The 15,463-nt window shown below is 37.4% G+C and overlaps 1 pseudogene; it reads right to left on the bottom strand.

Moving 5' to 3' along the window:
• Positions 1–6,576: 6,576 nt before the first annotated feature.
• LOC118607030 lies at positions 6,577–6,695 on the bottom strand (annotated as a pseudogene).
• Positions 6,696–15,463: the final 8,768 nt, after the last annotated feature.

The following is a 15,463-nucleotide window of genomic DNA, read 5'->3' on the forward strand; positions in this document are numbered from 1 at the left end:
GGCAACGCCTGGGGCGGGGCGGGAGGGCGAGAAAGCGTAGCCGCCTTTCACCTGCCCTAAGAAAAAGGGGCGGTGCCCAGCAGAACGGCGCGTGCGCGGTGCGCCCTGCCGCCCGCGCGGCCGGCTCCTCCGCATGCGCAGTGAGCCGTCTCCGTGTGTCGCTCCCGCGTTCGCCGCGCGCATGCTGCCGGGCCTCGTCAGGTGCTGCGTGTAGAGAGAATTTAACTCTCGGGTCTTCGGCGGGTGTTCCCGCCAACGTTCTTCTGGCCATACCCCGGGCTTCCACTAGGAGTGCGAGATCCTGAGGAGAGCCTAGGGCAAGGACCCTCTTCTAGTAATTTCCCCTGTGAGCCTGGAGTACCGGTTGCCCTCGGGGCTACCACTCTCAGGAGTTAATGGTTTTCCTTTGTTTTGGTGAATGAGTGGCTAGATTAGGTTCTCTCGTAGAAGATGTTAATTCCAATATTATCTATTCGCCCAGCAGTGACTGGACCCTTATGTACTTCTACTTAATAGCCGAGCTAGAGGCGAATTCTCTGAGGGTTTACCTGTCCCGTTTCTTCCCTCAGATTGTGATCACTTTTGTTGACCAGTTTGTCCCCCAGACCCTGGGTAATACTTAAAACAGTTACTTTTCCCACTATTCCCAACATAGTAAAATAGGAAAATTGTCAAAAATAGAAAAATCGGAGCCTAAAAACTACAGTCGTTCAAAAATGAGCTCATTTCAAAGGAGACTAGAGCATAGGAAAATTAAAACAAGTTTAAGACCTGCTGTTATTCAACTTGTAATATAAATGAAAAATCATATAGGCAAGTACTAGCCCTTGGTTCCTCAAAAGGTGGAATTAAAAAAAAAAAATAAGCCTTTTTAATTTTAGAACAGACTTAGACTTACAGGAAAGTTGTAAAGGTAGTATGGGGGTTCCTCTATACCCCACCCCCAAACACCAATATCAGTCCTTTGTTTTTTAAAATGCATTACAATGCTCCTTACTTCTTTTTATAGGTGTTTCTACAAGTTTAGGAAGCAGTGATTCATGAACTTGAACCAATCAGACCTCTTCTGAACCTGGGTACCCCTGAAGTGTGCTAAGGGGTACCTGATGTCACAAAGCACGGTCCATCTTTTGTCCTTGATAGTAAGTACTTTAAAACAATATTACAAAAATTAACTATGGATCATGGTTTATAAAATGAATAAGCAGAAATTTTGGGCTCAGTACCCAAGATATAAGTTTATTCACTGTGGACTACTCAGGAATATTAGTTAATATGCCACAGTCCACACAGTTTCAGTGTATATGAACTTGATACATCTCCCAGGAACCTCAGTTTCCATTGGTAAGAAACTTGAGAAATTTTCATATGAAATATTTACTTTTATATTTTTTTACTCTATTTTATTTTTTCCCCATGTCTTTAATCTCCGCCCCCCACCCTCCCACTTCTACCCCTGACCTATGGATGTTGCCATTTTCCCTTAAGAACTGGATCTCTGAAGGCCCGGCATCTCCTCCTACATCCTCTGGCATGCATCCAGAGCTTGGTGCACCCGGGGTATGGTCCATAGGTCCACCTGGGGCGCAAACCCAGGACCGTCTGCGTGTGAAGCAGACATGCGAACCACTACACTATGGAGCCACCCCTACTCTGTTTTAATGTAGCAGAATAAGCATGAGGATATGGAGTAGAATAGAAAATCCATAAATATTTAACATAATAAAAGACACAGCTTTGAGTTGTATCTTCAGGATCGGGGTTTGCTTTCTTTTGACATTAGGGATACTTTATTAGGAAATTTGTGTTGAGAAGGACTCCTTCATTTGGTTGGGGAAATAAAACAATTCTTCCAGCAAGACTCCATTATACCAATATAAAAGAGAGGGAGAGAACACTATTCTCATTGAGTAAGCATTTATAGGCCTATACACATGTAAGGTAGCTTGAAATCTTTGTTACCTTAGTGGTACTAGGACATGCATCCTGAAAGAGGTGCTTCGTGATTTTCGGACCAACTTGTTGCCCTGTCAATAGTGACTTAAAGGCTTTCTTCTTGTAGCTCTGACTGCTTTGTGGAACCTTCTGTGGAGACACATTTCTCAAATAGCAAGCACCGAACCTTTTATTTTTCTGGGCTGTTCCCATGAGTTTTATTCTTTGCTTTCTCATATAATAATCTAGCAAGATTTATTTTACAGAAGTATCTATTTATTGAGAGATTTGATGACTCCAAATTTAGCAAGCTATAGTTTTTTTTGTTGTTGTTGTTGTTTACAGACTCAGGATTGTTGCTGGAGAGAAATCTTGCTACAAATTTAGAAAAAGGGAAATACATTCAGTCAGGAAGTGTTGGAACCTTCCAGGAAAGGAAGTAGGGGATATGGCCAGTGCCCAGCCAGGTCATACTGAATTCAGAAGTGAAAGAAAAAGTGCATGTCAGTACATACATAACTCTTATTAGTTTTTAAACTGTTAATTTTCCTACAATGTTAAAGTAGTTGAAAAAATACTGAAATGTAGGTATATTAAAACATTATATTAAGTTTAAATATACCGAAAACAAAATTTATTACAATTTTACATTCCTGACCTTAATAGAAGCAAATACCAATATTTAAAAAATATACTTCTTAGTGTATCTTCTTGTAAATGAACAGAATTGCCATGTTTATAATTTTAACTTTTAATTACTTTAAACTTACTGAAACATTTTTCACAGTACCCCAACATTAAAAAATTACATGAAGTCTATTTCCAAATTTAGATGAGATTACACTAAGCAAAATATGTGAATCAGTTTTAGAGGATCAAAACATGATGGTGATTTTTTAAATGCAAATTGTTAATATTGCATGCTGTTTAAAATAATTGAATATAAAATTTTAGACAAGTCAGAGAGCTAAGTCAGTGATCATTATAAATCAGAAGTATTCATTGAAAATTAATTTTTCACCAATTAAAATCTGAAGACAGTTAAATTTTTTTAGATTTCCATTTCAAAAGTGAAATGAGAATGTCTATAATATCCTAATACTTTTAAGCATGCCTCTTTTAATAATTGGTAGTTTAATCCAGTGATTTATACATTTCCAGTTTCTTTTGTTTGTTGTCTAATTCAGAAAGTATATTCACATGTGTTAAAGTTTTATATGCATCAAGATACTTGCCAAATTACTTTCCTTTGTTGTAATCAAGGGCTAGGCCCTCAAATAAGTATGAAGCTTTATATATTATCAAGTTTTCTTGTTGGAGGATTTTATGATCTTTTAATGTTGTAGCTGCCAGCCCCCGAAAGACACACGGACCACCGGAACTCAGTGAGTTATAGGAAACACTCTTTATTCAGCCAGCTGGGTCTGCCAGGGGTACGCAGACCCCAAATTAAGCAGCCCGAAATGTAGAGGTACAGAGGTTTTAAGCCCTGTCTTTTAAGCTCTATCTTTCTTCTGTTCATTACCTGTCAACTCACAGGTTTGGTGCGTAAGCGGGAGTACAGAAGCAGAAAGCTTATTGTTAGAATGTTATGTTCCTATGGGTGACAGCCTATGTTCCCATGGACATAGCTATGTTCCCATGGACACAGCCAAGCAGCAATTTTCCTGCAAGTAATAAATTTTTAGCAGTCATTTTACAGCCATTACATTAACACTTTTGATTCAAAATATCCCACATGGATAAGTTGCATAAAAATGTGTGGTCTATCTGCACCAAGATGCTTTCGATTTCATCATGTACGGTAAACACGTGGCACGCTGAGAAACGTTGTAGAAGCAAGTCTTTATTGGGAGAGGGGTCCCGGGCGAGGTTCTCTGGTCCCAAAGGAGACGGGGGCCAGAGAAGTCGCAACCTGGGACGGGAGGGCGTAGTTTTTATAGGGTTATGTGGGGATAGGGTATAGAATGGGGAATGTCAGTAGAGCATCTGGATTAGGGTGGTGGCAGATTAGGGCAGTGGCACCAGGGCTTTAGAGTAGACCCTTGTCCGATTCTGATATCAAGCTGGGAAGCCTCCAGGTAGGTTCCCCCCCCCCCAAACCCCGCCCCAACACATCATAGTATATTTCCTTATTTGATATTACACATATTAGTATTGGCTGAATATTAATTTGTGTGGGAAATGCTCTAATTGCATCTGGTCTTGATATCCGTTGGGTAACCTTATGTGTCTAAAAGGTTTTTAGAACAGACATAAGAATAGCCCAGCTGATCATTGAATGTACAAAAACATTCTTTAAGTTCTTTATAAAATACTTAAAAATGGTTATCATATTTGAATTTAGACACAGAAGTTTTGTACATAAAATTATGAGCAGAGCAAGGCACAAAGATGGCATAATCGTTTGGGGGGAGGAGATGATGGCTTCTACCCTTTTATACACCTGCCATTGTATCTGGCCATGAGCATCTGTATGTCAATATCATCTTTTTTCCAGTTGATAATTTCCTAAGCTTATTCATATGGAAATGATTTTTTTACTTCAATAAGATCAATATATCTTTGGTCTATTGTTATGACAATACTCTTAATGCGAACATACCTTATAATCTGACACATTTATCTATGATGGGTTATATCTGTTTTACAATCAAAAGTAAGGAAGTGTTTTTCTTATATTCTCAACAATATTTCAAATCTAATGAGATTTCCTACTAGCAATATAAATTCCTTTTAAATTCTGTTACAGAAATAAGGCACAGATCCCTATCACTAGCCACATCAACATCATTATAAACTAAAAATTCATCTAAATCAAGAAAGATTCTAGGATTTAGGCTTCCAATGCTTTCTTGTGATCCTCTCAGAGGTATATTTCTTCACATGAAACAACAACATCAAAATCACTGGCAAAGTATTCTGCCTTTTGAATTCTCTGATTTCATCACTCTCTGCTAGGCATCATCTAGTAAACTATCAGTGTGAATATTTTTAAAACTTTCTGTTTTAGGAAAACATCATAATGAAAATTGCCTCTTTATGGTCACAAACTCTGTTTGCATTCTTCCAATCTTTGAATATTTTTTTTTTGACTTGCAAATATTTGATTCTGTTGAATTACTGCCCTCTCAACCTCCATCCCCCAAATACACATGGTATCAAAATAAAATCAAAGATTTTGGGGGGATAAGAGAGCCAGTAAAAATGAATCAACTTGCCTTTAGAATATATATATATATATTTAAAATTAGTCTTTTAAAAGTGTTCAGCCATTATGTGAAAAGTCTTTTTTAAAAAAAAATGTAAATCTATTCCTAGTCTAGAATGACCAGCTTTTTAGAGAATCATTGTAGGACATAGATCAAAAAGGCCATTTTATAATATACAATAGATAAGTATACACTTAACATGTTTTTTTGGACACCAAAATATATAATGTAGGCATTTTAAAGAAAGTACACATTAGATTGTATTACATACTTTTCTGTGACAGACATGCTATTATTTAAACAAAACAATAATAGGATTGTTGTGGCATGTTCAAATCTGAGACCCACGGAGCCAATTGAGATTAATTTATGAGCCTTTATTAGCCGGCCCTCCAGCGACTGGACTCTCTCCACCAGGTAGGGTTAGAGCTTCCAGAGGAGGCAGTTTATAAAGCCTAGAACCACACCCTGGTTAACAAGTAAACAGATTACTACACCCTGGTTAACAGAATCAGAGTAAATCCATAATGCTGGTTTACTAGAAAATTTTGCATCCTGAACAAGGATGAGTTAACAGTGTCAGGAAACCTTTGTAATTTTGGAGTCTAAAAATTATGAGTCTAGTAAAATTACAATTCTTCAACTTTAGGGGCTCAGTGGAAGAACTCTGTAAATGGAAGACTCACCACTGGCCATCTTTTGTGTACTGGAACGACCAGATTTTTCAAGAAATTGTCCAGAAGAAAAACACTGTATTCTCTTTTCCAGAGTGTTTCCTCTTCTGTTTGTTCATTTTTAGTTTAGGCATGGATAGATTTTCATTAGGATTAGACAGTGGACTTTGGGATAAAGTATTAAATGATTAATCAGGAAACTTTTACACTATGAGTACAAAGAAATCTTGTAGGGAAAAAAAGAAAACCTCAAGTAATGTGCAAATGGTTATTAAGGCTATTCACTGTGAGGAGTGGGGTTGCCATGGAGGACTTTTACCTTTTATTCTTCATAATTACTCTCCAAGAAGTCTCATTGCCTTTTACTAATAAATAACTTTTCATCGCTTTGTGCTTGTGTCAGGGACCTGGCATTTTTATATTATTAAACTACAGTGTAAAATTAAATTGCAGTGCTGTCCATAGTTCCTAATCCCAGCTACACATTACTGTAGAGGAATATCGATAGTGTGTCCTCCTATCATCCTGTTTAGTGATCCTGTGAGAACCAATGATTCACATTTTGATAAGAACAAATAGAGTATGTATCAGAGCAGTGATCATCTTGCAGTGCTTTTTGTTCCTTCTAGCCTTATTCCTTCTTTTTTTTCTTTCTTTTTTTATTCTTTTTATTTCTTAGGCGAGGCAACTCCTTGGTTGACCTCACAGATTGCAAGGATCTTGTCAGCCTACAATCCCTTATTTTTTATTGTTCATTCCAGCAGCATCTGGTCTTCCTAGGTGGTCTCCCATCCAAGTACTAACCAGGCCCAACACTACTTAGCTTCTGAGATCAGATGGGATCAAGCTTATTCTAGGTAGCATGGCTATAGACTCTTTCTTTTTTGGATCAATGCAATCCTAGATAATTCCTTGGTGTGAGAGAGCTATCCTTTGTACTGGACATTGAGTAGCACTCCAGGCTCTATCCATCAGTAATGCCAGTAGAATCTCCCTCCTCCCACCACACTCTCCAGGGTGTGATAACCAAAAGTGACTTCAGAAATTGCCAAGTGTTGTCCAGGAAACAAATTGCCCCAGATGAGAACCACAAGATGTCCATCTGGTTCTAAAGGGTCCTGGCTCTGTTGCTCTTTTCTTCATTGAGGTGGGCTGTAAGAGAAGAGTAAATACTCCGTGGGAGAAAACGGCAATGACCTTAGGCCTCGGCAGACATACGTATTATCAGCAATATCAGAATCCTGGGAATGGACAAAAGGTACTGCCCAAGTAGTTTCTGTTTAATAAACAGGGATCATTGTATTGGTTTTGTTCATGTTTTCTGGGGCCCACCTAGTGTGTGCTCTCTGTAAGTAGCAAAGGCTGTACAAGTTGGGTTACCCTTGACCTTTTCGTTTTAAGTGATGGGTTGGTTTAAAGTTACATAGGCACACAGGCACAGTGATTTTTCCTTTTTTCATCCCGGAGGGCACTGACTCCAGAACCCAGGAAAGGTTTTATAAACTGGCTCTGAAGAAATTCTCCCTAAATCCACCTCTCTCGTTGATTACTTTATTGCACCACTTACTAACATTTGGGGAGAAGTTGTGATTATCAAGATGAAGAATTTTCCCTCTGTCTTAAACATGATATAAGAAAAGCTGAATAGAAGCAAAATTTTTGTTGCTGTAGCTTAAAGGCCAAAATTTCAGGTTTAAGAAGAGTTAATAATGTTAAGATACATCTGAGGCCTGGCTCTGCACCCAAAAGTAGATATGAACGATAGGCTCTTCATGACTCTTGCAGCCTACATTAGACTGGAGGTTCATTCTGTAGTTAGACATCGTAATGCTTTGCTTGCCCTTAACTCATCTTCTCCATTGTTGTACTATAATGTTCATATGTTGAGTGTCAGTACCCAAAGAACTAGTCCAAGAATAAAAGTTATCCAGTCATCAGTTGACAAAGTCAGTCCAATAGTGAACAGTGAATATCTGGTTTCCTGGAAATAATATTAAAAAGATAATCTAGAATATCTTCAATGAAAGGTCTTCTGGGGAAGAGCATTCCTAGCTTCAGTTCTGTATGGCTTTAGGCAACTTCAGGAAGCAATCTGTCATGAATTTATTCAACAAATCCCAGTGAACTTCTTTTGAAACCAGAATAGGCTCTAGTTTCCTGAGGCATGCTAAGGACTACATGAAACAAGAGTAAGCTTTGTATATTTTTCTCAAACAATTTTAACTACATGGCAAGTCATTTTATACTTTATAAATATAGCAATAGAAAGTAAAATCCTTATGAACATAAGAATCAGCAGTTTGAGTCACAATCATTAGTTATCTAGGTAGTGATCTGAATTACTTCATGTGAATGAAGTGTCTATATGAGTGGCCATTCTGAACTGGCTTTAAATACAAACATTTCTCAATGATGTATCAGCTGTTAAATAATCTGTCAGGAAGCCAAGATAGCATAGACTCTTTGTGACTCAGGAGCAAGGAAAAGGTTCCTTGGTGCCATACTTACACACCATGCAATGGGGATTTGACCTAACAGAGCAACCTCACCCCCTTGGGCAAGTTACCTCTCTAACCTCAGTTTCATCATCAGTAAGGATACCCACCCCTTTTGGCAGCTGAGAGGATTAAATAAACAGACTTAGTACAGGATGTGGCATAATTGCTTATGGCTATTAAGCTGTTTCAAGCCTGTATCCCATAGGGCCAGAAGTCACAGCCACCCGAGTAGAGAAATGAAATATCTCCTCATTTACCATTTTTCTGAAGAAGTTGCAGGAGCCAGCCGGCTAAAGTCATTCAGTACCTGAAAGAGAGGGGTGAAGCCTAAGAAAAAAGAAGACAGATAAGAACTTTCCGGAGGGCATACAGTCAAGCTGCAGCCTCGAGTTTATTTAGCATAGCCTTTATATTTCTTTTTGAATACAATAACAAAGCACAGAGTACATACTATAGGAATGCTGACATTTACATAAGTTCCTAAATATCCTTCCCTCAGTACAAACATCCTTTTCTGGGGTGTAAAACATTCCACTATCTTAAAAGGATTTCTTTAGGAGGCAAACCTCCCCTCCAGGGTCAGTAACGTTTTAACTCCACACCCCGCTTCCCAGAACCATTGTTTAAGCAGTCTCAGCAGCTGCTTCATGGCTATCAGCTACATGACTTCTTCAGTGCCTCATAATGGCTCCCGACAAGAAGTCATATTGTTCATTTAGAAAAGGAGTTTGAGACCTCATCTGAGGATATTTAGGTGGACTCATTCTAAAGCCAGAATAAGTTCAGGAATGTAAGCGCAACTCAGATATCAGGCCTGGAACATTTAAAATTTGATTTTTGACTTCCAAGTTACAGGTCTTCAACACGTATGGTTCAGTGGAAAGATAGAGAAATGGAAAATCAAGGCTGTCTCTAGTAGACGTTCCTTTTGTGGTACGAACTACCATATCTTCTCTTATTTCAGTTTCCCCAGGGGCATGATCAGACCACTCATGTGTTCTCCTCCCCAGGACGTATAGGCCCTATAGTTATCCTTTAAATTTGTCATGGGATGATTGCACTTGTTCATTTTACTTTTCACTAAACTCTCAGTACAGAGAAATGCCCCCAAACAGGCTCTTTGATAAGCTTATAAGTTAATGAGAAATTTATTTCATTAAGTTCTACAAAATCATGTATGTCCAAGAAGTTTGTAGATGCCTTTTACACACTAGGATGCTTTAAACAGTGCTTTTAAAGTTTACGACAACTGCATAATGCAGTCTGGAGTTATGGGACATGCATAACTCTAGACTGGCCTTTGACAACTCCTGGGAGATAAATTTTGAGCCCTTAGAAAATGTTGCTTAATAAGAAAGCAATTTTATATACCTGGGCTTTGGGCCATACCAGAGAGTCTATGCTATAATGTTATTTTTGGCGAGTGCCTATTTTTGTATACTTATGGGCTTTAGACTATACTGTATCAATTTGTCCTTGGTTAGGGGTGCTGAAGACTGAGTAGCTAAGGTCAGTTGTTCCTTACATGACTTACCTCCAATAAGAACCCTGGAGGAGCACTTAAATATATACTGCAAATATTAACAGGTCTAAATGGAGAAATAGACAGCAATACAATAATAGAAGAAAAATTCAGTACCCTAATAGATAGATTATCCAGACAGAAAATCAGTAAGGAAACATCAGCCTTAAATGACATGTTAGATCAGATGGATTAACAGATCTTTATAGAACATTCCATCTAAAAGCAACGGAGTATACATTCTTCTCTAGTGCACATAGAACATGTTCCAAGATAGATCATATGTTAGGCCATGAAATAGGCCTTAATAAATTTAAGAGAATTGAAATCTTATCTAACATCTTTTCCAAATACAATAGTGTGAAATGAGATTAATCACATGGAGAAAACTGGAAAATTTAGAAATATATGGAGCTTAAACAACATGCTACTGACCAACGGGTCAAAGAGAAATCAAAAGAAAAAAATACCTTGAGACAAAAATGGAAATGTAACATACCAAAATTCATGGGATGCAGCAAAAGTGGTTCAAAGAGGAAAGTTATAGGGATAAATGCCTACCTCAAGAAATAAGAAAAGTCTTAAACAACCTAACTTTATACCTCAAGGCACTAGAAAAAGAACAAATGAAGCCCAAAGGTAGTAAAAGTAAGGGAATAAATGAACTAGAGACTAAAAAGACAATAGAAAAGATCAATGAAGCTTAGAGCAGGTTATTTGAAGAGATAAACAAAATTGACAAACATTTTAGCTATACTCGTCAAGAAAAGAAAGAGCAGACTCAAGTAAAGAAATGAAAGAGGAGCTGTTAGAACTGATACCACAGAAATACAAAGGATCATGAGACTACTAGAAACAGTTATACACCAACAAATTGGACAACCAGAAGAAATGTATAAATTTCTACAAATACACAACCTATCAGGACTGAGTCATGATGAAAGAGATTGAATCAGCAATCAAAAACCTTCCAACAAACAAACGTCCAGGACCACATGACTTCATTAGTGAATTCTATCAAACGGTAAAGAAGAATTAATAGCAATCCTCCTCAAACTTTTCTAAAAATGGAAGAGAGGGGAACTCTGCCAAACACATTTTACAAACTCAGCATTACCCTGATACCAAAACCAGAAAAGAACGCCACACACAAAAAATTATAGGCCAATATCCGTATAGCAAAATATAGATGCAAAAATCCTCACAAAATATTTGCAAACTGAATTCTACAATACATTAAGAGGATTATACACCATGATAAATTGGGATTTATTCCAAGGATGCAAGAATGGTTTAGCAACTACAACCTAATATGCTACATTAACAAAATGAAGAATAAAAATCAACTATCATCTCAATAGATGCAGAAAACACATTTGACAAAATTCAACATCCATTTCTGGTCAAAAAAAGAAAACAACTTCTCAATGAAGTAAGTATAGAGGGAACATACCTCAACATAATAAAGGCCATGTATGATAAGCCCACAGCTAACATCATACTCAACATTGAAAAGCTGAAAGCTTTTCCTTTAAGATCAGGAGCAAGACAAGGATGTCTTCTCTTACCAGTTTTATTCAACATAGTATTGGAAGTCTTAGAGCACTTAGGTAAGAAAAAGATAAAAGAGGCATCCAAATTGGACAAGAAGTAAAACTGTTATTACTTACAGATGATATGATATTATATATAGAACACCCTAAAGGCTCCATCAAAAACTGTTAGAACTAATAAATAAATTCAGTAAAGTTGCAGGATATAAAATATGTAAAAATCATTGCATTTCTTTAATAATACTATCAGAAAGAGAATTTAAGAAAACAATCCCGTTTACAATTGCACCGAAAAAATACCTAGGAGTAAATTTAACCAAGGAAGTAAAGACCTGTATATTGAAAACTACAAGACATTATTGAAATAAATTGAAGAAGATGCAAGTAAATGAAAAAATATCCCATGCTCATCAATTGGAAGAATTACTATTGTTAAATTGTCCATACTATCTAAAGCAATATACAGATTCAATGCAATCCCTATCAAAAATCCAATGGTATTTTTCACAGTAATAGAACAAACAACTCTGAAATTTGTATGGAACCATGAAGGATCTTGAATAGCCAAAGTAGTCTTAAGAAGAACAAAATGGGAAGCATCACACTCTCTGACTTCAAGCTATATTACAAAGCTATCATAATTAAAACAGTGTGATATTAGCGTAAAAGAGACACATAGGTTAATGAAACAGGACTGAGACCACAAAAATAAACCCACACATATATGGGCAATTAAATTACAACAATGGAGCCAAGAACACACGGTGGAGAAAGGACAGTCTCTTCAATAAATGGTTAGCCAAATGCAAATAAACAAAAACAAAAACACAAAAAGAAAAAAGAAAACAAAAGAAACTAGACCACTATTTTACACCATACACAAAACTTAACTCAAAATTGATTAAAGACTTGAATGTAAGATCTGAAACCATAAAATTTCTAGAAGGAAACATAAGCAGTAAGCGCCTCAAAATGAGTTTTAGCAATATTTTTGTGGCTCTGATTCCAAAGACAAGGGAAACAGAAGCAAAAATAAATAGAACTACATTAAACTAAAAATCTTCTACACAGTGAAAGACACCATCAACAAAATAAAAAGGCAGCCTACAGAATGGGAGAGTGTAAATGCAAATCATATATCTGATAATGGATTAAATCCAAAATGTATAAAGAACTCATATAACTTAATAGCTACAACAACAGCAGCAACAACAAAAAGATCCAATTAAAAAATGGGCAGAAGATCTGAATAGATAGTTTTCTAAGGAAGATATACAGATGGCCAATAGGTCATTGAAAATGTTCACTCAACATTAATCATCAGGGAAATGCAAGTCAAAACCACATGAGATATCACCTGTTAGATGGCTATTATCAAAAAGACAAAAAATAACAACTGTTGCTGAGGATGAAGAGAAAAGAGAACCTTTATATACTGTTAATGGGATCATAAATTGATGCAGCCACTATGGAAAACAGTATGGAAGTCCTTAAAACAATTAAAAGTGGAATTACCATGTGATCTAATGATTCCAGTTCTGGGTATTTAGCCAAAGAAAAAAAAACTAATTTGAAAAGATATATGCACCCCTATGTTTATTGTGGCATTATTTACAATAGCCAAGATATGGAAACAATGTTAAGTGTCCATTGATGGGTGAATGGATATATTGTGAATATATATAAATATATTACAATATTATCAGCCAAGAAAGAAGAATGAAATCTGGCCATTTGCAGCAACATGGGTGGATCTCAAGGGTGTTATACTAAGTGAAGTGAATCAAAGAAAGACACGTACCATATGGTTTCTCTTATATACGGAATCTGAGGAACAAATGAAAAACCAAGCTCATCGGTACAGAGAGTAGACTGATGGTTGCAAGAGGTAGGAGAAATGAGTGAACTGGTTTGTTTTTTTGTTTGCTTGTTTGTTTTTCTGGTTTAAATAAGTTGAAACAAACAAACAAACAAAAAACCTTGACGCGAAGGCTTGGGTAAGCTTTCCTGGTTGACAATACTTCTCCCAGTTTGTAGAATTGCTGGGAGAATCCAGTGCTGTCCATGTAACTCCACTGGGAGAAGAGAGTTAGAAGCTTGAGCCTGGTGTATCCTGGACTCAATCTTCTGTGCCTTTTTCCTTTGTCGATTTTAATGTGTATCCTTTCTCTAACCACAATAGCTTCCCTGAATTCTGTGAGTCCTTTTAGTGAATTGTGACACTGAGGATGGTCTTGGGGACCCCACACACAATATATAAAAAGACACATTTACACTTAACATTTAAGAATGAACACTCATTCGGGCATGAGAATGATGGATGTGAGGGGACTATTAGAACGTCCAAAAAGGAGATGCACGTCCTGCAACTAAGGCAGTATCAGTAGAGGCGGAGAGAAGTACTGACAAAGACAAATGGACCGTTTTTGATGACTCATGGTATGTGGGGGTTGGGGTCAGCTGACGTGGATAACTGGGTTTATTATAGCTACGTTTTCTATGATCGGATGCACAGGGGAAAAACAGTTTCTAGGAGGAAGAATTCAGTTGTAGACATGTTAGGACTGAAATGCTTGTGCAAGATCTAGGTGGGTGAGTCAGTCTAGTGGGAAACATCTCGAACCTGAGGTAGATGTAAGGGCTGCCAGCACACAGAAAGTAATTGAGTCTATGGATAGGCAAGATATCTGGAAGAATATGCAGGGAGCAATGACAAGAGAGTTAAGTACAAGTCTCAGTGGCACACTGGGTGGTTGTTTAAGCGCCAAGTCTTTTGTAAGGCAAGGGGCCATACTGGCATTCTCTACTAAATTTCTCCCCACCCGTGAAGTCCAGCGGTGTACTCCTTATTTTAGGTCATCGGGCTCTATTCCAAGAGAACAGAAACCTTGTCTATTGTTTATTGCAGCTGTAATGCCTGTCACATAGCAGCTACTCAAATACTTTAATAGAGTAATTCTGAAACCGATTAAGAATAGCAAGTACCAGGGAGAAAATAAATTGTCTTTTGGCCAGCAGAGTTGAATTCCGCTGATGAGAAAAATATTACTCATTTAAGTTATATGTACAATTGTTATTTGGAAACAATTGCGAAGATTGAGAAGTTGGGTGTTGGATGACAGAAAGACTTGCACAAACCAGAAGGACCATACTACCTTTTAGGCCTGGTAAATCTTTTACAATAGATGAGGATGCTCTCAGTTACTTCTAACTTAATTATGGCTGGCATTTCACGTATTTCTTCAAAACACTTATTCCCAGAGAGTTTCTCTATCAAATGAGTTTAGAGTTCCCTCATACACAGTTCTCAAAAGGCTCTAGAAAATGTTGCGATCAAGACTTTTGTTTGTTAAATGCAGTGTTCCCCCAAATCACCTGACCATTGAACCACTTTCCACCAAAGACCTTTTAAAATCTTACAGAACTCATGCCCGTGGGAACACTTCTTCCTTCTATCAAGTTTGAACACTCCAGACGTTTTCCATGGTGTGGGCACTAATTTTTAAGATCATTCTTTGACACCAAACAAATAGAAACAGAGCAAGCTTTCCTACCTGGTGGGTAAATGGTTTCCTCTAATATAATGAAGGAAAACATGGAAGATTTTATAAACCAGGTGTAAAACTGAGTTTGTAGTGAAAGGATTTTGGCATCGGGCAGATCCGTAGCAGAGGACAGGAACAAAGAGCATGGGCACTGGAGCTGCTCTACTTCAAGTCTTGCTTCTGCCACTTTCTAACTAGGTGACCCTGGGCAAGTTGCTTAATACTGCTCACATCTCTCCAGCTGCAGAGGAGGAATGACAACAGTGTTACCCCATGAGAGTTACATTACTCAGCACATCACAAGTGTTCAGCAAGTGTTGGTTATTTCCCTTAAGTTACTTTGTAGTTTATGTTTATTGATTGTTACAGCATTTGAACAGCAGTCATTTTGAAAGGGGAGGAGAGTTCTGGTCAAATATTTTCATTTAAACTGGATTAGGAAATTAGCAAACATTTTCTGAGAATAACAGGCATTATTCTATACATTAAGCAGAGAAAGAGAAAAGTGCAATAAGGAAGGGAAT

This window comes from Rousettus aegyptiacus, unplaced genomic scaffold (assembly GCF_014176215.1).
Source record: "Rousettus aegyptiacus isolate mRouAeg1 unplaced genomic scaffold, mRouAeg1.p scaffold_m13_p_8, whole genome shotgun sequence".
NCBI lineage: Eukaryota > Metazoa > Chordata > Mammalia > Chiroptera > Pteropodidae > Rousettus > Rousettus aegyptiacus.